General features: G+C 34.5%; 1 protein-coding gene across 1 annotated transcript in view; it reads right to left on the reverse strand.

Moving 5' to 3' along the window:
* Window positions 1-23,072, reverse strand: part of LOC121328214 (contactin-4-like) — a 79,151-nt gene extending 56,079 nt beyond the window's left edge. Inside the window, exon 1 of the mRNA XM_041272763.1 lies at window positions 22,946-23,072. The gene's annotated coding sequence lies outside the window, so the exon portion shown is untranslated. The remainder of the gene's footprint in view (window positions 1-22,945) is intronic.
* Window positions 23,073-25,291: the final 2,219 nt, after the last annotated feature.

The raw sequence follows: 25,291 nt of genomic DNA on the forward strand, positions 1-25,291 counted from the left end.
CAAATAAATACATAAAGGACATTTTGGTTTACAAGCAAAATGAAATACGTAATGTAGATCACGTGTCAAGTTTCTACCAATGTATAGTGAAGCAGTAACAAAAGCTAAAACATGTGAGTGATTCCTATTAGCAGAAGGATAATATATGTGTGTGTGTGTGTGTGTGTGTGTGTGTTTTCCTAAATAGTTTTTAAGAAAGCCATTGAGGCTCCTTATACTGTGCACTAGTTAATTTTTTTTTTTTTTTGGTTTTTGTAATGCTTCAATATCATATTGCCTTCTTCACATGCCACTAAGCTCTAAATGGTGAGGGTTATATTACTGCTGAGATTATGAATGATAATTAAACTTCTTTTACATTAATTTACATCCCTGCGTATAAATAATTAACTGAATCAAATGACAGTCCCACAAAGATTCAAGTCTGTTGTATCAGTGCTTTCATATTTTATTGAGCATGCCATTAGGAAAGGACACCTACATTCTGCAATGAACAAGAACCAAATTCCTTTTGATTGTATAAAATATAGCCTATTAGAAGTGCCCTTTTTCTCCCCATTACAAAAAAATAACAGTACAAATACTATATATATATATTAGCTGTTTGTGTAATAGAACCTGACATTTCTTCCTTTTGGTGGTGATTATAGATTTAAACATTAACATATATTATTTATGAAAAACAAAATATAAGGATATTACAATGGCTGCTGATGTAAATTAGGTATCCAGTTGTAATATCTCAGCATATCTCATGACCCTAGAGTACCGCAATGCAATTATAAACATGTATTTTATCATTCCTTGTCAGTACAAAAGAGCTTGCTTGCTCTTATTACTATTACTATGTAATTCTCTTCTTGTATATAATTCAGTACTTGTCAATTGGAACAATAGCCACTTCCTTTAAATGATAACGCAAAGCAAGATAAAGTTTAAAAACAAGGATTATTCTGTAATTAAAATGCTGTACATTTCGTCTGACCCAAATCTGATTGTATAGTTGTTTTATGAAAATTGGTTTTGAAGATGGAAAATGTGCAAAAACTACTCTATGCTTAATTGCATTTTAAATATTGATTTCAGTATATTTTTTTTGTAAATAGACCCCACTAATACACTTTTGACAAAGAATTTGTCTGTTGAACATTTGTCATTCAAGACAAGGGAGACAAAAATACTACTATCACTCACTTGAATAATGAAGGAGGCAGCTCTGCTCTCTTACTTATAGGTTAAAAACACATAAAGATGATAAATGCAAAGTAAACCCACCTAGAGACCTTCATAAATAAGTTGAACATATACACTCAATTCCACATAATAATTTCATATACAGTACTTTATATTGAAGATTATTTTAGGAAACATATTCCAAACATCACAGGAATGCTAAACGTGCTATATACTTAATATTCTAAAAATATCTTGCTGCAGTTAATAGCAACACTATGCTGTAGCAGAACACGACAATCCAGCCCTCAAAACTAGAACATACATGCATAATGTCCGTATGGACTACTGTAGCTTGCAGTCTGCTTTGAAGAAAAAAAAAAAAAAGTTGGCAATTAGTATCATTAACAATTGAATAGTCTTCAGTACAGTTCTGAATGAAATTAAACAAATGTACAAGAAGCAAAATGTCACTATCCTGTAGATGATATCTGGGAATCGAGAGATCGAGTCTATAATAATTGGCGAAGCATTGTACTGTGTAATGAGAGTGTATTTTCTTAAAGATTGGTAGGCAAGGTCTCATCCATCTGGTGACATAGCTTCACAGAGCCATGCTGTCACCACCCACATGCATTACCACATCTGCAAATTCAAAAAGATCAAAGTAGCTGTCAAGTAGTACAAACACTGACCATAAGTAGCAATGAATAACATTCTCTGAGATATACTAATCCAAACAACTAAGACATTGGGTTCAACATACAGCCTCTGAAAACATAAAGAACAATACAAATAAATATGGCACAAAATGACAAGAACCGCAACCTGAGGGAAGAGCTCTATAAAAGAAAAAGAAAGTCCTCAAATTAACCCATATATTTCTACTTGGGGTCCTAAAATACATAACTAGCCTACACTGTTTTTTTTGTTTTTTTTTTAAAAGAAGAATGTGTTTTTCATCAAGGGAAAATTGTTTGTTTTAACATTGCTCACTAGTGAATATATACTAATTATATATATATATATATATATATATATATATATTCTATATATATATGTTATATATTATATTATATATATATATATAATTCAAGAAACTTATTTTCTGTTTTGTATTTGTAATTAATTTAGAACAATTTGTAGATTTTATTTTTCACTTTGACATTATGGACTTTTTCTGTGTTGATCAGTGGCAAAAACTCGTAATTAAATCAATTTTGATTCCATGTTATAACACAATAAAATGTGTAAAAGTCCAAGAGGGTGAATACTTTTGAGAGCCACTGTATATGTTACAATAAACAACAACAATAACATATTTGATATACTAACCTGACACAGAAACACTTGTAAAATATGCAACAGGATTCTTTCAAAGTCAATGACATTAATACTTGATAAAGACAGACATTTGGATATTAGATATTATATAAAATGTACTCGTAATACACAGAGGTACTTCATGTTATTTTATTACAACTATTGGGTATTGTGGAGGGTACTCAGGTTATTAGCTCTAGTGCATTATAGATAGTGTGTGAGGTGACAGAATGATTTAGCGTTAAAATGTCTTTAAGGAAATGATAAGTGCAGAAAAGGATATTGCCTTGTGGCCCAAGTTGAGACTTCTGACAGCTGCCAGAGGTCAACCAAGGCTGGGTGAGAGAACCCATCAAGAGGAGGATGAAAGAAGCTTCATGAGATCAGGAAAGAGGTAAGTCTCAACTATATGAGATTGAAGTAAACCACTGAGGAAACAAAGTGGGGCTGCTGCCTTCAGGGGCATCATTTCAGAAAAATACTGGGGGGTGTCAACACTGTGAACATTCTCTGTCCCAAATACCATTATAATTGAGAGTATTGAGGCAGTATTTGGGCCAGTTTACAATGAGACAACGAGATAGCATGCCACGCTTTGTCAACATTGTTCTTATTCTTAAAATAAATTATAATAAATGCACAATGCAAATGTTTTTAAAGCATGGCACTGGTTTGTAACAAACTCGGAAATGTCGTTCTACTAAGACTCATTTTATTGTATAAAATGTGTAAGGTTAGGGTTGTCGTTTTCACTGAACGTTTGTTTTAAAAGTGGGTAGATGCTTTAACGCTAACCGAATTGTCTGCTACCAGCTTCCAATATCACAGTTAAGTATAAATGTAAACAAACAGTGATACAACATAATTTTTAAAAATTGTTTTAGAGTAGCTGCTAGGGACACTAATTAGACTACTCATTTCAGAGTGTGACAGGGCAGAGGCCCTGTACATGGCTTGTGTTGAGTTGACAGGGAAGGAGTTAATCTCTTCCTGCCAACTCTACTTGTGAATGTGGCTGGAGTGAATAATTGAAAAGTTGATGATTAAGCTCCAGCCACAGATCCAAGGAGCCAGAAATCCTTTCTTTGGGAGAGGGAATCAGGGTGAGTAACCTGTGTGTTATTTTTGTGATTTGTGCGTCAAACGTAGCTTAGTAGTGAAGGCGAATGCTCAGCGTACAAGTGTGGTTTAGCTTTGTTTAAACCTTTTATTTTGGCCTTTGTGTTTGTTTCATTGTTCTATGTTTAATAAAAGTGTGCAACAGCATCGTTAAACACTAGCCTTGGCTGTGACGCTATCCTTTCACACAGATCATTGAAAAAAATAAAAAGAAATGTCATGTATTTTATGGGCTTTACAAAAAGAGCCAGGGGTAAGAATGCAGTCTAACTCCTTATTTCAGAGTGTTAAAAACAACATGTTTACACAGATAATCATGAATAAACTAAATATAGGGAATATCGTCTCGCTTTCATCTTAGCAAATTTGTCAGCACCAGTCTGTAAGTCTAATGTTTTTTTGGCTCACAATAACCAAAAGATCACTCAGTCTCCAGTAGCTGTATACAGGTATGTTTTTACCCTTTTCATGCATGAAAAGAACCTTTCATTTGCCGAACTAACAGCAACATTTGCATATGGCGAAAATATGTTAGAAAAAAAAAATCAATTGATTGTTATGTGTAGAATTGCCTAATCATTTAATTCCATATAATGCAAATGTAAGCAATGTAACATTTTAAAACAGTAATTCTAACAGTAAATGTCAACCAGGATATATGTAATACTGTAGTACCAACTTAATATCATTTTCTGCTTGTGCACTGTGAAATAGACAGTGTTGAGTTTATAGAGCAGCTATGCATTCCAGTACCGTTCTAAAACTAGTATGATGCACTGCCACGTTTTTTTCATTTTGTGTTTAAATTATATTCTGCGAGAATGGCAATACTGAATACTATTGATAATGCCGTATTCACCCTGATCACGTAAAGGATGGGCTGTATTTTTTTTTTTAAAGAAATTACAAGAATGTAAAATCGAAATAAGGTAAAACTGAAACCCCAAAACGCACAGCTCAGCCCTACATGTGAGCTTAAATCTCATTTTCAAATCTATGGTACCTTTTCTTTAGAGAATGTATAAATGATTTTACCTGGACATATTATTAGTTTCTTCCTTCTGTGGCAACCATATTCGACATTTCCCTTTGACTCTTCATGATATCAATAATGAATGAATGCTGCCGATGCCTTGAGACTCTGAGCACAAGATCGTCTCAGATCGTCTGGGGGGCCAACTTCCCCACAGCAAATGACACCTAACTGTCTTAACTCAATAATTGCAGCAAGCCTTTAATAAATTGCCGAAATTTGTAACCAGTTAAAGGCCATGGTAAAACCATCCCAAAAGCACCAATATATTTGCATCAACAGGATTTCACCAAATAACTACCCGTTAAAAATATTACAATGTAACATACTGAATACTACATTTAGGGAAAGAATGTTAATCATTTTACATGCATTGCTACATGCCACAAGTTGAGATAACAAAGTATAAAAGATATAAAGAATGTTAATTTCACCTACACATGATAGCCCCCCCCCCCCCCCCCAAAAAAAAAAAAAAAAATCTTTGTAGTTCTTTACCCCTTTTGTAACCTTAAGGCACTGATCTCTCAGGTCTCAATTAAATAGATGTTCAGTCAGGCTTAGTCAGTCAGACCTCCAGGAATGAAAAGCTCTTGGGAGATAAAGCACTATAATGTATGCCTTTTCTTTTTCAGTTCATTTTTTTTGTCAGTGCTGTTTTTAGCAAACGAATAGTGCTGATGTGTTTAAGCCTTTCATCAAACTAAGTAAAACATTTATAATTAGTTTTTCACCAAAAAAAAAAAACATGTGCTGCTTTATAAAACAGACTCACTTTGCTTGCTTTACAACTGCTATTATTATTGTATAAAATCACATATATTTGTATAATAATTCTGGTATTGTTATAGCTTTTTATAAAGTAACAGAGGCCAGTGTGTCAATAAAGCTTTAAGGAGTGCCTGCTGCTAAAACTAAAAATACATAGAAATTGGTACATGGTTCCGATTAAGCAGTGTCCATAGAGTGTTTATTGAAGAATAGTACAAATTCACTCCTATTTTAATGTAAATTTGAACATGATTGAGGGTCACATAAGCTTCAGTGCTGTGGATTTTAACACAAAGCCAGTTTATCCAAAAAGGATATTGCTGCTCTAGAAAGAGTGCAAAGAAGAGCGACCAGAATTATTCTGGGTTTAAAAGGCATGTCATGTGCAGACAGGCTAAAAGAATTGAATCTATCCAGTCTTGAACAAAGAAGATTATGCAGCGACCTAATTTAAGCATAACAGATAATTTGCGTAAGATTTAGATTATTTATTGGCTTACCGAACTCTGTGGAGAGAAAACCCACAGCATATTTAAAAATCTCCCATGGCTTTGTGCTAATTGGACAGTAATATAATTAAGTACATTTTAAAACAGTTTTTTGTCCAGAGGTAAACACACACATGCACACAGATTATACATGCTTATCTGATTTCAAAAGCACAATCTTCAAATCCCCACAGAACTGTAGTGAGTTCTGTAATCTTCTTGACCTTGCCGTACTTTTAGAATTTGGATGACAGGTGCAAATATAAAAGCAGTTGTCTAAATGCTTTCAGGATGATGGTGCTTGTGTTGAACCCTTTGTTCTCTACTCTTGCCAGCCTGTAGTGCATTATCAGGGATTTATCCTTTATCCCTGCCAAAGCCTCAGAACTTTGATCTTCTAGCCATCAATTAAAAGGTTTACACTGACTTAGTCTGTAAAACCTCCTACAGACATAAATCATTTGGGGATGACTACAATGACTTTTATTCCAGTGAGTAAGTCTACTTTTCCTAACGGTAGCTTTCTGTCTGACAAACCCACTTTTAATTGCACCAGTGCTATCTTTCGTTTACAGAGGATCTGTGCAGCTTATGTAAGTCAGCAGTCCACTGGCTTAATTTACACATCTTTGAGCAGATTCACTATTTTCTCTAGTGTGTACCTTAGGCCATGCAAAGCTTACACACGCATGTTTTCATTTATTTATTGGCCTACTTATTTGTAATGATGCAATAGATGGATATGTCACTGCTATCAATAGTTTATGGTTTTGGACAGGTTTGTGTACGGAATGACTGTACATCACTTACTGGTAACAGTCAAGAACTACAAGTGTCTCCATCTGTCTGTTTAACTCAGTTTTCTTGTTTGATATTCTGTCTAAAAGTAAAAGAGGATTGCCCTGGATTTTAGGGCTGGGTTATATACAGTAAACAGAGCATCTACTCTGATGAAAGTTTTCTATTACATCTAGCATCACATCTCACATTCTGAGGCTGGGGCGGCTACACTAGAGCAGCAGCCACTGGACAAAACTCATTCCATTGGGGCAGTCTTCCTAAATGTTATAGAGAGCTTAACTCACATATTTAACAATATCATTTAAATGTTTGCGATTTGAACCATCTCTCTCTCTCTCTCTCTCTCTCTCTCTCTCTCTCTCTCTCTCTCTCTCTCTCTCTCTCTCTCTCTCTCTCTCTCTCTCTCTCTCTCTATATCTATATATATATATATATATATATATATATATATATATATATATATATATACACACACTACCACTAGTCAAAAAGTCAACACAGTTTTCAGTTGTGATGTATAATTGTTTTTTGTTTTTATTATTTGTATTGATAGTGGTCTAATAATACAAACACAGGTATTTCAGTAGCACATACAACATCCTCAAAGAACTATTGGAAGAGCCATGCAGGAAGGTCAATGATTCAAGCAATGATTCTCTTTTGTTTCCAAAAATCCCATATGTCTGTCTTTCAATTTCGTATTCATTTACACCAAGGTCATCACATAATGCATTCCTTTTAATGTGACCTGTGGAGAACAGACTTTTAAAAAGCAGACAGAGACCTAATGCCCATATATATATCGTATATATATCTAATAGATATATATATATATTATTATATATCTATATATATATATATATTATATATATATAATAATATATATATATATATTATATAAATATAATTTATATTCGTATTTAAATTCGTACATGATTCAAAATAAAAACATAAATTATATATAACAGGACAAAGGCTCTGATAAGAAATGTATAGTTTGATCAACTTTATTGATTCCAAATATCTGCCAGGCAATCTTTTTCCAGACAGAAGTTAAGCACATATCTCTGTAAACAAGCCTTTTTTTTTCTTTTTACATTTGCTCATAATTGTTTTTAATATGAAAGAAATGAAGGCATGTCTTGTATGCCTGAACAATGTGTGGATTTATTACCCACTATGCCGTTTTCTGATTATATTCTCTTGAATGCTATGCGTTGGTTATAAACACAGTATGTTATCAGGCATGGCATCTAGAATACAGCTTTGATATACACCTTCAATAAAAGATAATAGAAATGACAATATGATTTACCTCATTCATTCTAAAGTACCCAAAAACCACTCCTGAATGACCAAAGCAATCTTTCTTAGTACAATTATGTTATGTAAAGCTGCAACTTATTCCATTGTTTAGTTTAGAGTAGATGTTCTGTGTAGAATGTTGATACAATCTTTTAATAAACTGTATTGATATGAATTTAAAAAAAAATAAATAAAAAACACATTTGTTGCTACACTGTGGAATGAAAAAGCAGTTTTTTACTTTAAATGTATAGTTTATTCTGTAATTTCAGCCTGTGTAACATGAGCAGTATCTCTCTTTAGGAAAGATCCTTTTAGGCTGACTTGCCACTTCCCAGTGTACATTTCTGTGATCAGTAAAGTCCGGGTTGTGTGGCATGACACAGACTCTTTGCAGTCCAAGAGGCTCTTTAACCAAGATGTTCACTGTTGCTGCAGACCCCGAATGAAAATGTCCTCTTGGTAACCTTTTTGTAATAACTGTCTGCTTTCTGTATGATAACCAATATCACAGATATTAGCAAGGGAGAAGACATGGAGAGGATTGTTCTCTTCTCTACATCATCGTCGAAGAAGTGCTGCTTCAAGTCCAGTTCTCTGTCTCTCTCTTTCACCTTCTTCTCCCTCACGTCCTCTTCATCTCACCAAGAGGACCTGTGGATCAGCGCCAGCCTTTAGGCCCATGCTTGCTTCACTTTAATGAAGCAAGATCAGGTGAAGCACACAGCACCAGCAGCTATGTGACAACCAAAGGACGACTTCTATAAGCAAGCTGGAATTCTTCTGTATTTTAAGAACAGTAAGACAAGGTTGCAATACTACTTGGTTAATGTAACTATACTGGACTCAGTTTTCATGAGGGGAGGGGGTGGGGTATGGAGGGAACCATTCGAGCATAAAGTCCTGGTATTGATTCTAACAGGAAGAACAGTTTGAAGATAGGCTGGACTAAGTACAAAGGATCTTCTCTCACGGATTAGGAGCCAGTGTAGCTCCCTCAGAACCAGAGTGATGTGAGAGCACAGCGCAGTCCCAGACACACATGTTGTCATGTTTTGAATCCTCTGAAGTCTATTAAGCTGGACCACAGGAAGGCCTGAATAAAGGGAGTTGCAGTAATCCAGCTTTGGGCTTGCACAACTGTCCAAAAAAGGGAACCTGGCAAAAAAAAAATGGCTTAATAACTTTTAACTTACGCAAGAGAAAGGTAGACAAAATAACCACCTAATTAATTTGGGGGGTAAATGAAATGTGATTCAATAATCACTTCCAAGTTCCTAGCTTTGGTATTAGGTGTGGTATTTGGAGGGGTAAAGCTGTTCTCAAGCAGCTTGAGAATCATTGTCAATCTCAATAATAAAGACTCTGTTTTTGAAGGGTTTTATTTTAACCAGTAAATATTAATCCAGGTATCCACCTCTGATAGGCAGCACTCCAGTCCAGCCCTCAACTCCTCCACATTGCCTGAGACACGGACATATAGCTGTGTTTCATCAGCATACTGGTGTTGCTGGAGTCCACATGCCCCAAGGGAATCTCTTTTCCAGTTTCATAAAATGGCAAATGAAATACACAGTAATATTAAGTTGTACCTTCGATGGACAAGAAAAGAAATATAATTTTTAGATACCATAGTAAAACCTGAAGTAGGTTCAATTGAGACTGACCTCTTCTGTAAACCTACTGACATGCACCAGTATTTACACATGTCCTCTGCACATCCAATACACACTAAAAGGGCAATCCCAAAGGGTCTAGGAATAAGAATACAAAGACTGTACTCTAAAGAAAGTGACTATGTAAAACAGAAATGTATTAAAAACAAATCTTAAAAACAGAGGATTCAAAGAAATAATTATAGAGACAGAGTTAAGAAAAGTGGATAAACTAAAAATAGATGATCTACTAGATTATAAAAATAAAGACAAAAAGGTCAAGAGAGTCCCATTAGTAATGACTTACTCTAAATTTTTGCCCAGTATTTCTAATATAGTTTGGAAACACTTGCAGATTCTAGATAATTCAGAAAAATTGTAAAAAGTATTTCTTAAGGCCCCAGTTGTAGCATACAAAAGAGAAGCTAATTTAGGTGATATTTTAGTTCAGAGTAAACATAAAAGAATAACTGACAGAATAGTTTCTACAAATACTTGCACTAGTACATGTAAAGTGTGTAAATACATGGACAAAAGTAAAAATATAATTAAACATAAGAACAACACATATCCACTAAATACTAATATCTACTGTAAAAATAGCAATGTTGTTTATGGAATAGCCTGTGAAAAATGTGATGAAATAAAATATATTGGAGAGACTGGAACAACTTCAGAACCTTCTTTCATTAATTAGAAATATAAAAAAAAATGAATGAACCAATAGTACAGCACTCAAGGACATGACATAAATGATGTAAAGTTTGTTGTATTAGAACAGCTAAAATTAGACAATGCGACATATAGAAGAATAAAATAAAGTGCACTGATTAATAGACTGAACACGATTATGCCAGCGGGACTCAACAGAAAAGAATGAACTAATTAGAAAGAACTAATTAATTCCAATAAATATATACAAGTAAAAAAAATAAAAATCAATAAACAAAATTAATTCAAAAGTTATGCATGCTGATGCTCTGAGCAGGCCAAATCAAGGCTGATCCTCAGCACCACTGTTGCATAAAAATATAAATATAAGTTTATATACAATAATGTTAATTAGAATTAATATAGATTTAAAGATATAAAAGTGATGTCACAACCTATCGAAACGCTGGGCAGACCCTTCTTCAGAAGAAGTCTATATATATATATATATATATATATATATATATATATATATATATATATATATATATATATATATATATATATGTGTCTCCTCTTTCTTTCTACACTTTCATGGTTTCGTGTGAATTAGTGTTTTTCTTGTCTTTATTTTGATGTTGTCTCCTTCAGTATTGTACTGTATATTGTTTTGGATTAGCATACTGAACATGCATGCAATTATTCAAATATTTGTCTCCCAAAATAATAGAGGTCTATTTACGTATTTAAAAAAAAAAAAAACAGTTGGACAATGGAAACATCCAAAATAATAACACGTATTCAATAAGGCACTAGGCGAAACTTTTGTCTAATTGACTTAGTTTCTCATGAGTTTTAGCTTAGAATTGTGTTTGTGTGTTTTGGAGTTAGGATGAATTACAAAACCTAAAACAAAAGCAACATACATTTCATTCTATTATGCATTTGTTAAAAGCGTAATACATTTTGAGTAATTCAAGACAGCACAGAAGACTAACTAGTTAGATGGCAGAATTCAATGGAATGGAACAGCTGAATCTGTGAACATGGATCAGACCATTGGAATGGAACAACTGAATCTGTGAACATGGAGCATACCATTTCTAGTTAGAGAACTGGCAATTAAAAGCATGTGTCATTCTGGCTGATAGGAAGTAGAACGTGATCCAATGCAACTCGATCTGAAAGTTCAATTTTTTATTTTTTTTTACACAGTCAGCACCTTATCTACTTTAATGTTATAGGAAAACCAGTGCTGAATTAAAATAGTTTTTATATGTGAGTAGGGTAGAGCGATCAATGTTACAGCGTTCCTCATTTTGAGAAATCACAAACAAACGCTTCAAGGCTTAAATGTTTGATTAAAAATCAACAGTCAGCATCTTGTAGGAAGTAGTTGAAGGATAACCTACAACTACTGTAGCATTGCACTGCAAACACTTTAGTCAGCCCTTGGCAACATGCTACCATCCTATTTCTAATCTCAATGACATTTTTTTTTCAAACACCTCAGGCAGTACCTTTTCGTCAATGTATATTGTGTTAGTATGTAACTAAATGCAGCACCTACAGTAAGTTATACATTTAACTAGTATCACTTACTCGTTAATTTACCATTTACAAATCATATTATACCATATATTTTCTATGGTAATTTACAGTACCATATTACAGTAGTTTTATTTATTTTTTCACAATTTAACAATCAGTATTGTTTTGAGATCAACTCCTAATAAAAGAGAAATGTGAACATATACTGTATTTATTTATTTATTTGCTATACTTCCCCAAGACAAAAACTCCCAAGTTCAACTTGCAGATATGAAACAACAGCACATTCCCAAACCATTATCAATGCACATCAGCTAGTTTTTCTGAGACAACCTTTTTTGTACACCAAAGAGGCATCAGAGATTGCACCACTCATTTCACCAGGGCTCTCAGAAATACAACAGTTGAATCAGTGGGAACTGAAAGATGTTTTATTTTTTATTTTAAAAGCACTTAAGACTTGCTTGTGACCACTACAGAGCTAGATTTTATCTATAACCTTTAACATCATTGCAAGCTGGTTGGGGCACTCCAACTTAAACTAGTTCAAATGGGTTAAATGACATCTGACAACTACTCTGGGAAAAGTATTTCAGAAGATGGATCTGTTTATTTAGGTCTGATTTGATACATATTAAATAAAGTTGACTGCTGGCTTGCTCATTTAATTTGAATCTTAAATCTTACAATGATGGTATCACTGTAGCCCTATAATTTTGATAAATGGGTCAGCAGTCATATTATAAAGATGTATTTGAATTGCATGGGCTCAAAATAGCAATTCACAAAGTTGATCTTGTTAGGGTTAATAGTACATGAGTTGAGTGTATGTGTATTTTCTACATTTGAGTACAGTACAAATATGCTTATGGTAACTAATATGACCATTTCTTAGATTTTTTAAATGCTATGATTAAGAAATAATTGAATTAACAATTCAGCAAGATTCTAGTTAAATCCACACTGTTTTGACAAAAATATTAATAGAGAGAGTCCCTTGTACTTCCCCCCAAAATGTTCATACTTTTTCACTCTGCTGAGCATGCAGCATTATCTGGGGATGTATATGCACTTATAGAAAAAACAGATATGAATAGCTCCCTTGGAATTCTAACATAATGATTTTGGTTCTTAAATAAAGATTTGCCGACTCAGTACAACATTACATTTTCATCAATAAGACCTGAACGTACTGTATGGCTCTGTCCATGGTCCTGCAACAGCATGCAAACTGATAGATTACAACAGGGACATGCTAGGTGCTTGGTCTCTAATTAAGCACATTGTGATGCCTGCTTGATATTGGGCTGTATATGGAAATACAGTGGAAAGATCATCAACAGAGCAAAGTTTCAGTTGTGCAGACAGAAATGCTATACCACAAAACAAAACATTGATTTCACTGAGTAATATACATTTTTGAGACAATTTACCGAAACAGTATATGGTTTATAATCATATTAACAAATATTGTGCCCAAACTATTTCTTACGTTCATACACTTTAGGTGTAAGGAAATTAAACCAGTATGTGTCATTCTGAGACACTTATTTTATCTTCCATAACACTATGTAACACAATTTTTGTTCCTGGGTACTAAGTGTTATTTCCTAATTGCTTACGCCTCAAAAGTATAGAAATTGGCTATTATTCCCCACAAACTTTGCTTTTGTGACCAGGACAGTGATATTTCAAAATATCACTATTTCCAATGGGAAAATGGGCAAATGTGTGTCTTTTCGTTCACATAAAGTCAGAAAACAGCAACATATGAATCCAAATTAACATGTGTTTATACTAAAGTAATACAAAGATGACTACAAAAGATTTAGAAGTGAGTAGTTTTTCGAGATTTACAATTATACTGTATTTACAGTATAAAGGTAATTTCTACTCCTAAAAAATTCCATCTATTGAAATCAGTTTTGAAGGTGTTTGTACTTTGATAAAATCTTATTGGCAACATAATTCTACTAGTCTAACTGGGTTCTTTGATGCAGAATGTAGCATGTGGCACAACATTTGTAGGAGATTAAGTCTGAATATTGTTTTCTGCTGCTTTGCAATGGTTCCCCTACAGACTCAAGGACAGACACGCATGATGGTGTTGTGGTGTATACAAGCGTATCATCCAGTTCACTTAACCTTATTATAATAAGGGAGGTTATGCACCTTAATGGATACTAAAACAGACCAGTCAGTCTTAGTCAAATGCAGCGAGTTTTACTACTATAGCCATCCATCAATTTATCTATCATTGTCAGGTTTTTTTTTTACCGGTTCAGCTGCAGCCCATGTGTCACTTTATGAGAAGCTGTTCTTTATGACGTTTCACCTGATAACCATGTTCTAGACATTAACATCAGCATATACAAACTGCAACATTTTACTAGCAGGACTATAGACGTTTTTTAAACTGTAACATTTTGTTTTTAACAAAATACTTAGCTTTTCTCTTTGCTTTCAGTCTTATGTCTGGCTTTAGCCAACTTCATACAACCTTGTGTCATCACAAATATGCTGAGTAAAATGTCTGTCTAATGCTAGGCAAATATATTATAGCCTAATACAAATGTTTGCCATACAACTGTTTTTCTTCTCACAGTGACTCAATGCAAAGTGAGCATGAAGTTTGAACAGCTAAAAATGTACTTTTCTGAGGAAAACATTAATACATTAAACCTTTGGAGGTTTGACCTGTGTAAACTCAAGAGATGTGGTATCACATTTGTTTTGAAATATTTAACCCCTTTGCATTATTAACTAAACTTTAGAAGAAATATATCAGCTAGCATATTATCCCAGATAATCACTACTGTCATCAGATGTTGCTTGAAATGTGCATTCACCCAGTAACTTTCCATGAGCTAAAGCATGTTTTATTGTTTTGTAGTATTTACAGTATAGATTTAGTCATAACTTTACACATATGTATACCATTTTAAAGTATGGTAGGGGCTTTACCATTTTTGTCAGAATGCTTCCATACTCTACATAGGTGAACATCAAGTCCATCTATCAGACACCCATGTTGTGTGACATTTTCTATGCAAAGAATAGCAATGCAAAGCAAGTTCGAGAAATATAAGTGCAAAACACCCCGTCATACACTCTCAGAGCTTTCTCTAAGCTTAAGACCCTTCTGGGATAGCCATCATATATAAGACCTGCAATGGCAGCTACTCTTCATGTTCATCAGCAGTAGTTTATAAGGCCTACCAACCAAAACAATGCAGTCTTTATACAATCAAAATCACTGGCCTGGCTGAAACCGGTCTGCAGCATGTAATGGTCCATTCCCCATAACAGTAGGTGTGGAGGTCTGTCTGTCTTTAAACCAGCCCTGAAACTGGGGCCACAGCAGCTCAACAAAGACTGCCAAGAAAACTTTGAAATATTATCAAAGCTTTGTACCAACTGTATACTATATTTCAAAGTTGTAGGTTTTCAACTGGAAATAAATGATGTTCCATTAATTCAATGGGTTGAGTTTGTTTTGTGAAGAAAGAGTCCTCTATAACCCCGTCTGAATCCTCTTTGCAGATAAGTGCTCTTGTCACTTGTTTTTGAAGCTGCAGCTGCATGGCATAAGGGTTCTATTTAGACTTTGCCACTGTGTGCACTTTCCCAAGCAAGCTCGCTGACTGTGCCCACCACGCCCATTTTACAGGCTTGTGCTTCAGTTGGAACCTCTGGCACTCCCCTGCTATAGCCAGCTGATGCGCCAACTCTATTAGGCTACCTCCAATAACCTCATTGGGAATGGCTAATAGGGATTGCCCTTTAGCCAACTTTACCCTTTTGCATGACTCCTCCATCCAGATGCAGCCCCAACATTCTCACTTTCTCACTGGTTTATATGTATCTTCAGGGAGTAACCCACATTCCCTGAGCTCCTGAGGATACCCTGAAATGATGGGTTTCATACTGTATTACCAAGAAAGTATAACCTAGAAATTTAAACAAAAAGTACTGACAAAATACTATCACTGGATACACTTTTGTCACAGCCTGTGTTCATGTTGAGTCCCCTACCAATATTGATCTAATTTAATTTCAGACATTTATCATATGTTATAGCCCCCTGCCCAGTCATCAATCTGTGGATGCACTGACAAGAGCAGGATGCAATAATAATGTAAGGAAACCCAACATCAATATAATTAATTATTTATCGTATTCCAAAAATCTGACTCACTGCAATAAAAAAGGAATATTAGTTTATTTTCCTTTACTATATAGTATCCAAATGTCAACATCTGCTGTTATAATGGAACCCACCTGTCTGTTGATGGATTACTGCACTTTCTGTTGGACAGTATGAAATAGCAGGCTGATGCGTGACAATCTCAGCCCATTTTCAAACAATTGTGATTGAGACTAAGAGGTCAAGCTTGCTTTTAAAAGGGCAGTGCAAGGCAAGAACAAAATGTGAATCCAAACCTGGGCCAATGAGTGTACTTTGCCATAGGGTAGGGTCAGACAAATTTGGAGTGCGTTGGCCAAACCATCTTAAACCTTACTTAAATATATAAATAATAATAAGGTTATTGTATAACTACAGTTCTTATTCCTGTTTTTTGAGCAAAAGGTTTGAGCAAAAAAGCACTACATGTGAATGCTTTATTCCATGTATATGGATTACTTGTAAAATAATAGGATTTTCAAACAAATATAAATAAGTAGCTATGGTGATGTCAATGTACCCTTCGTTACAGCCCTAGTTTCTACAGATATCACCAGCATTCAGATTAGCAAGAGTTTACTGTATCTGTAACCTAAAACACCCTGCAAATAATGGAGACTTGTTTGTAAGAATTTGACAAACATTTAGACAAATGTAAAAAAACAAAAAACAAAAGGAAGAAATACTTATGGAATACAGATTCATTATGGAATACAGATTCATTATGGAATACAGATTCAAGGCTTAAATCAGGAAACTGAAGGTTAAGTTGAAAAGTTTAGCCATTTGCTTTGCAGAGGAATACATTCATATCTGATTTATATTTAAATCAAATGCACTGATTTATATTTAAACTTATTCAAAAATGTAAATTGTTATAAATTGCATTTGAATAAAAGCAAATACTGCAAGACTTCAAACAGCTGAATTATGTGCAGCAAACTAATAAGTATGTGCCCATTCACTTCCAGTGTGCAAACATATACATATGTGTCTGTCCTCAAAGGGATAGACACCAACGGTTCTTCTCATAATAAAATGTCTCAAATGTGTCCAAAAGTATCTCATAAAACTGACATTATTAACATTGCTGAACTTCATTTTATCTTGTACCAAAGCCAAAGACAAGGAAAAAAAAATTAAAAAAAGAATGTTATCCTTTTTGAAATACATTGTGACTTTCTTTTCTAAAACGAGTAAAAGAGCATACTGTATACTGTTCGTTCGTGTGTAGTCTAAAACATCAGCTATGACACTAGATACACTCAGTGAGACACATAATCATATAGTCGCCTACATTAGGAATGTTGGAAATCTTTTGCATAAAAATCGAACTGCCAACCATGTCCAATGTATTCAGAGTTCAAGTTCAAGGACATCATCTAGATGATAATGCTCTATAATTTGTAGTGCTTAAGTATAAACAAATGGGCCTTCAGGCTTCTGTAGAAAAAAAGATGAAATCTATGAAATGGTCTATATTCCTTACTTCCACTTAAATGAAAAACAGAAACATTTACCTTTCTAGCAATTCAGTAGCAGTTTAACAACAAAATAACAAACACTGTAGTCAACATAAATACTGTAGCATGTTACTGTAACAAAAGCTTGAAAGGTCTCCTGATACATTAGAAATCAACCATTTTGCCTCCACAAGCAGAATGTGCAATACTAGGCCTAGAGACATCAGTTCATACTGTAAGGCTGTATCTGTACTGGGATGAGTCAGTGACCACGTAAAGGACATATGGTAGTTGAAGTCTACCTGAATATAATGAAAGACATATTTATTTTGTGGTGGGAGCCTACCAAGATGACATAGCATCTATTCACTGATCTTAAGACCTCAGGAATTTGTTTTAAAATCACAGAGGTCTTCACAAATCTCCCATGTCTTGCCCAATAATTGGATCTCTAGTTAGTGGAGTCCATATGAGTTTAATGAAGAACAGCACAGATTAGCATCTGATTCGCTGATGCTGGTTCACGAGATGCACAGCTACTGTATAACTTCAGAATACGCTCTACATTGCGACCTGTATTTCATGCTTCAACAACAACAAATAGTTCAGTTTCCAGACAGCGTGTCTTTACATGTTACAAGTCCCTTACATGTCCAGTTAAACTTAAAGCAACAATGACATATAATGAAAAGTCTTCTTTAAAAAAAATCCTGTCTAGCATTACTTTCCCTAAATTTGTCGATGCTATTTAAATGACTCCACAGAAGGGTATCAGATTAATTCAGGGTTTAAATGTTTTTTTGGGGAAAAAAAAAAAAAGATTATAATAATTTAAAATAATGATAGTGCCCTCAATGAAGGTTCTACCATCTGGTAGTTTTACCTCAACTTCCATTAAAGCCTATGCCTTTTCCTGGAGATGTTTTACATGTGGTCTGACAATTGAGCCTTCAACAATGGGGATTTATTTCTTAAATATTTATATTTTTTCGAATTAAATATGGGGTATCTTATTAGAGAGCAAAACCGGCAGGGTTTTTCCTGTCTCCTTTTTCTGTTCTGTGCAATTGATGAATGAAGAGTTGAGCAGGTCAATTACTCCCCATCACTACCTTATTGGCTTTGACTTATTTTCTTTGTTGCTTGCCCTTAGTACTTATTTTGAGTAGTTTTGTGTATTGCAGCATGTCATTCTAATGCACCAGAGTTATAAAAGTAAAATCAATAGCCCACACGTTTTGTTCTGCCTGTCATTTAAAATGTTCTGAGTGCTCTCAAAATGTGTAGCTCTGGAATGTGTTTTTAATCAAAAATCTAAACCCTGGATATTAAAAATAAATCAATACGGATTTGAGTAAAAGGCCAAAGTCAAACATTTTACTTTCAACGTTTTCATAGCTAAGAACTTTAGTAAGAAAAACACTTTGAGAATGATGCTGTCATTGACTTCTAGATAAATGTTTGACTAAATGCAAATGACTGTATTAACACAAAAATTTGCATTATGTAAAGTAGATTACATCAATATTATAAAGACCTTCAGATATATCTTGATGGGGAAAAGTAAAGGTCAGGTCACATACAACATGATTTCAGTTTTATCAACCATGGCACAAATTAGAAAACATGACAACACAGAAACTGTGGATGTCAAAATGTTGTTGAACTTGTGCATAAAGCCAGGTAAGAGCATTGGAAGTCATGAGTAGGGCACTGAGAACCAAGAATATGCAGTTTCTAATAACAGAAATGCTGATATTACAGTGCATATTTATCAAACTATGTTATATAACAAAAGGTACATAGATACACACTGCTCCATAAAAAAATAAGGATTATTATTACTTATGATATATTACTTGTTTATTCATATAAGAACATTTTATTTTCCTAAACAATTATGATAAAAAAATATACTGATTTCTAAATCACCTTCAGATTCAAATGGAGTTATATCAAGAGATTTAATTAGGGGTCCCAATGAAAGTTGAGTTGCTTTTTTAGACGAAAAGCTATGTGAACAATTTATCCTAAATACATCTTTCTAATTCAGTCACTGACAGATTCAATATTGACTACCAACACGGTTATTGTTCAAACAAATGCAGTTAGCTTGAAACATTGAATAGACTATGACAGCAAATGTTTTCCATATTTCTGTTTCTACTGTAAGCACATCTAGTGAAATCATGAGTGAGGATTGGTTTGAACTTAACAGAAAAAACAGCACTGTGAAACTGAGGTCTGCTTAGTTTCAGTGGATCTGTGATAATGCCATTGCTTCTCATCCCGTTCAAAGCCCTACTACAGTGAAATGTCTTACTTATTCATAAACAATGTGCACATTTTAGAGAAGCATTACACTAAAGAGCAAAAAAGTAACATTTTGATGAGACAAGCATTTTCCAAATCAAAATGAGCTGTCAAACAATGCTTTATAACCACCTCTCTATGACTTCTACTGTAACACAAATAACCATCTGCTGTTACACCACAAATGAAATAGGTTTCCTTGACAATCATCAAGCGGAAAAGTACTTTATTCCTTTTTTAAATAAATCCAGCCCTTTCATATTTTGAGACTTTATGTCAGTGTGCTGTAATAATAGCCTGTGACAGAAAATGCTGAACTAGAGGTTTTGTCTAACAGAAGTAGACAAACTGGATTACTTGACTGGGGGGTGGGGGTGGGGGAGTTGAATTATCCACCTGCCCATTTCAACATTGAAGAAAAACGTTTAAACTATAAAGGTCAATGCATAAAATAATTCCTTCAACTTGCTCCCACACTGACCTTAGATCTCAGCTTGTTGTAAAATATAAGTGTAATTGTGTCATTACTTTCATAAAACTAATCAAATAAGATACAAGCAATATAGCTATGACATTTGCTTGTAAGTGAATGCAGATCATGATCTTCTGTACCCTTTATTGTCCTGAATGGAGGAATAAAAAGTATTAATCTGAAACTACATGGCAGCCTTTTGGTCTCCTTGGGAAAAGGCTAATGACCTATATATTCCCTTTGGGCAAATCCATAGTGTTACATAAGCAATTTGCCCACAGTGGAAAGTGGAGAATGTCAAGACATCCCTTCATCTGATAAGGTACACATATTAGGGCAGTCTTATTCCTTAGCTTACTGTGCCTGCTTGGTCTTGTCTATCTTTGCCTGACTGTAACCTGTCTGGACTTGTACACCTTCTCTCTTGTTAACCATCTACTTACCGTACTGAAAAGCTCTGTACCACCTAAGCTTCAATGGTAAATAAACACATCAGTGCTTAAATGAGTGTGTTTTTGTGTGTGCTTTATATATATATATATATATATATATATATATATATATATATATATATATATATATATATATATACAGTAATTATGAGTCTCCGCTGATATTTAAATCCATATTCCATTCAGAGATTATTCTGCCGAACCAGCATCTGAGCTGGGTCTGAGCCAAATTCACTTAAAATGTGCAGAGGATTGAGACTGTTGAGCAGTAATGCAGCATTAATCAAAGTATTTGCGGAAAGAAACATGGCTGTGAATGCTGAATGGTTATGGCTCACCCAGAGCTATTAGCACCGACAACAACAGAGCAATAAGAAGGTGTCGAGGCATTAGCTAAATGTACACTTTGAGATCACACAGCTGACCCCATCAGACCACACCGAGTTCTTGCTGTTACACCAAATTGCTTGTTCCATTTAGCATTGCTATTATCACTCCACTGACGATACAATCTTAGCCACCTATGTCTTGTTACTGCAATGGAACATAACAGTGCATACGCAATAAAGAAGGTGTGCTAATGAAAGAAACTGTCTACCGGAAGCTATAATTGTAGTACAGTATTTCATGTTAGATTTCAAAATTTCAAATGTTTACATTTTTGTCAGTTTCCGTTAAGTATATGGAAAACTATAAAGTTATATGCAAGTCTATATGTTAACGTAACATTATTCAGCAGGTTCCATTGAAATTAATTCATTTGTATGGGGTGATGCAAAATGTTTGGCCGTAGCTGTACATGTAGGTCTGTACCTATGCTTACATGACTACAGGTATACTTAAACACTAAAGCCAGGCAAAATGAACAGACAATTTCAACTATGAACTGTGTATTGACTTACTACAGAGGCTATGATATAATGTGAAAAGTCACATATTTATTCGGCAGATGGCTAGCTTTACGTGAATTGACAGGGCAGCAGATGCATGGTGGGTTTACTAAGTCACTGATTCGGAAATCAAGCCACAAAGTGACAAAATAACCATCATTTTGCCAGACTAAGTGTGAAGAATGCAATTACAAACAGCTTATGTTATATTAGTTCTTAGCTTTCTGGTGAGAATATTTGTGATTCCTGTTAGGGTTTATTCATTCTCCCTTGGATTTGTCAAATACCTATTTAAAAAGCTATTAACATGCAATGTGCCTACTCTCCACAGAAATAAATGAAAATATCTCTTCATATTTCAGTGTGAGAAAAATAAACAAATACAAATAATATATACACACACACACACACACACACACACACACACAGGAGGTGACTACATATATTTATTATTGAGCATACAAAATTAATATACTGCCAAAATACTGTGTTTTTTAAAACGGGGGGGGGGGGGGAGTAGTTATTTGTTTTATAAATCCATCATCCCAAATCACTAATAAATTCAATACAATGGAATGTTATATTACAGCTGTTTAAATTGTGAATATTATTATTATTATTATTATTATTATTATTATTATTATTATTATTATTATTATTATTATTCCAAAGCAGAGGAAATGGACAGCACAATTCACCCACAAGCCAAACACTTTTAATCAACGAATGGTGAAGCAGGCAGAAGACACTTTTTAAATGAAATATGTGTATTCTCAATAAACATGTGCTCAGCAAAAGAACTTAGGAATTTATTTTGTGCTACTGGCCCCTTATTCTTCCCAAACCTACTGCACAGGTACAGTACGCTGGGAAAGTACAGAATAGTAATATATTTGATTACTTTTGATAGAAATTTGTTTTTCTGTGAAAGTTATGCTTTGACATGTTATATTACCACCAAAACAAAATACATACGTAAATGAATTGTCTGACAATACCAGAGTAAAAAGCATACCAGTTTTGACACTACCTAGTTCGTGAGTCTGAATTATTACAGTGTCTGGTGCATAACACCTAAACCTGGTGGCAAATGCCAAACATCTAGAGAGTTATATTTCACCATTTAAAACGACATTAGCCCTCAGAGAAATCACTCTCCCTCTGCTGAGCAGTGGTCAGGGCAAAAGAACACGAGCACTTCAGTGCTCTTTTCCTAGCATGCATTTATCATTTTCTAAAAAGCCATAAATTTTAACTGAGAAAGACCAACGCAACATAAGAAATAAAAGCACCCCTTACCTTTCGATGATCTAAGAAAAGGCGATTCTTGAGACGTACGTATGCAGCAAGTCAAATACTGCAGATATTTTTCATTCGCTTGAGCCTTCCTGAATGGTACTGAAATATGCAAGCTGTTGTCCGAACAGAGTAGGTTTGCTCTGCTACACGCCTGGCTGTTGACTGCAGGATAACTGAGCAGCAAACTCCTCCCCCGTCCCACTTACAATCTTTATTACAGAGAAGAAAACCGCTACAAGGCAACTGCGTTTTGCTTAATATATAATATAATATATATTTATATATATATTTATATATATAGATAATATATATTTATATAATATTAAACAAGTAAACAGCAGAATCATGGTAACTTAGTAACCATTGTGTATTACAAACATCCATGGGAGGTGGACTATGAAAAAAATTTAAAAATGAAAATTCGTTTTTTTCTTTTAAATACAAACAAAAAGAAACGACCATGTATGTTTCGTTAATGACCATAAATTACTGGTATGACTACACACATGACTGAATGTGTGTAGTTTATAAAATATCAAATATTTGGTTAATTATAGTGGAATTTACAGTATATATATATATATCTATATATATATATAATATATATATATATATATATATATATATATATATATATATATGTTACTTACATTTTAAATTGTGAGCAGATCAGGTTTGTTGATTGTTTGAGTAGTATTGTTCCTTGGGATAACAAAATACTGAGCTCAAGTCATGTAATTTCATAAAAACATAGGTGCTCAGTGATTGGCATTTGAGTTGAGTTATGCCAAAATTAGTTGATTAAGAATCTGTATAAATAGCCATTTGAAACGACTTGATTTTAATTACGCAAGAACAGTGAAAGATACGACCATGACCAGCTTGATTAATGAAGACTGCCTGGTTGCTATCGGCATGGTTGAAGGTGGTCTGTCTGTGAGAGAAGTTGCCGGAAAATGAGATGTTCAACTTCAACAATCAGCAGACTAGACCAGAGAAACCAGGAACCCAGCTCTGTGAGGGACAGGCCACTACCTGCAAGGCAAAAGGTCACCACACCAGCCCACCACGTCGTGGTGAGCTTTATGTTGACTGTTGCATAGTTCAAGCCAGTCGGTGGAGCAGTAGAAGTGTGACGATGAGGGGAGGAATCTCCTTTAACACAAGAACGCCTTTGGTGCAGATTGAGGACAACCTTACTGCTCAGCAATAAATTAACAAAGTTCTTGAGGCAACAGTTTTTCTGTTCCTGCAAGCCAATCCAGAAGTATTGATTTTCCAGCAGGACAATGCAAGACCACACAGTGCTAGGATTACAATTGCACAACTTCAATAAAGCAATGTCAAGGTCTTATCATGGCCAGCTTTTTCTCCTGACCTGAGTCCAACAGAACATCTGTGGGACCAAATCACCAGTGCCATCCACAGGAGACAACTGTGACCAGCCGACCTTTGCCAGCTGGCTACATCTGCACAGCAAGAGTGGAGAAACATCCCACAGCAATCTATTCAGAGGCTGATCAGGTCTATGCATCAATGCTGCCAGGATTGTGTTAATGCCCAGGGAGGTCATACCTGATACTAACTTTGTAATATTTTCATTTTGACAGTGTGTCACGTTTCATACTGAAAACTTATGATTATTTAATCTGTATTTTTATTCACCTTTTCTGTGATTTTGTTTGATATCTGAATTATACATGTGCCTTTTTGCTAGCTATTACATAGTCCCATTTCAATGCATTCATTGTGCCCTCTCTCCACATTCTGTTATGCATGTTTCATGTCTTTTATTTGTATTCAGCCTCAAGTGTGTCCCTAGTTATTTGTAGCATTCTGACTTTTTTGTTCATCATTTTAATAACATGTACTCTTGGCTATATGCTTCTCTGTACATTATGTTATCTATCTGGTTTTACTCTACTATTGTATTTTTGTATTTAGACTATTTTTCTCCTTTGTCAATTCAGCGTTTACACTTCTTGGCTGGATTTCTCTACTAAATATAAGAAACAGTAGACTCAGTATAGTTATTTCCTCAGGTTAGTTCAGGAAAGATTGAGAAAGGAATCGAACCAGCAACCTCCAAGTCTTCAAGCAAACACATGCAAGTTAAAGTAAAGCTCTCTGCTAGCTCATTTTGGTTATTGTTTCATATTTGCCAAAACCTCATTCCATTTAGGAGGAGACCAGCCCTACATCATTGCTACCAAACCTCACAAACTTCAAATGAAAGTGACTTTGAAGGTTAGGGTTGAGAGAATATCTTTTAGGTAAAGAGATATGATTTGAATTTCTGGTGCAGGATGTCAGGCTAGCCTGTTCTCCCTCTCTGGTATTCATTTC

This window comes from Polyodon spathula, chromosome 16 (assembly GCF_017654505.1).
Source record: "Polyodon spathula isolate WHYD16114869_AA chromosome 16, ASM1765450v1, whole genome shotgun sequence".
Classification (NCBI taxonomy): domain Eukaryota; kingdom Metazoa; phylum Chordata; class Actinopteri; order Acipenseriformes; family Polyodontidae; genus Polyodon; species Polyodon spathula.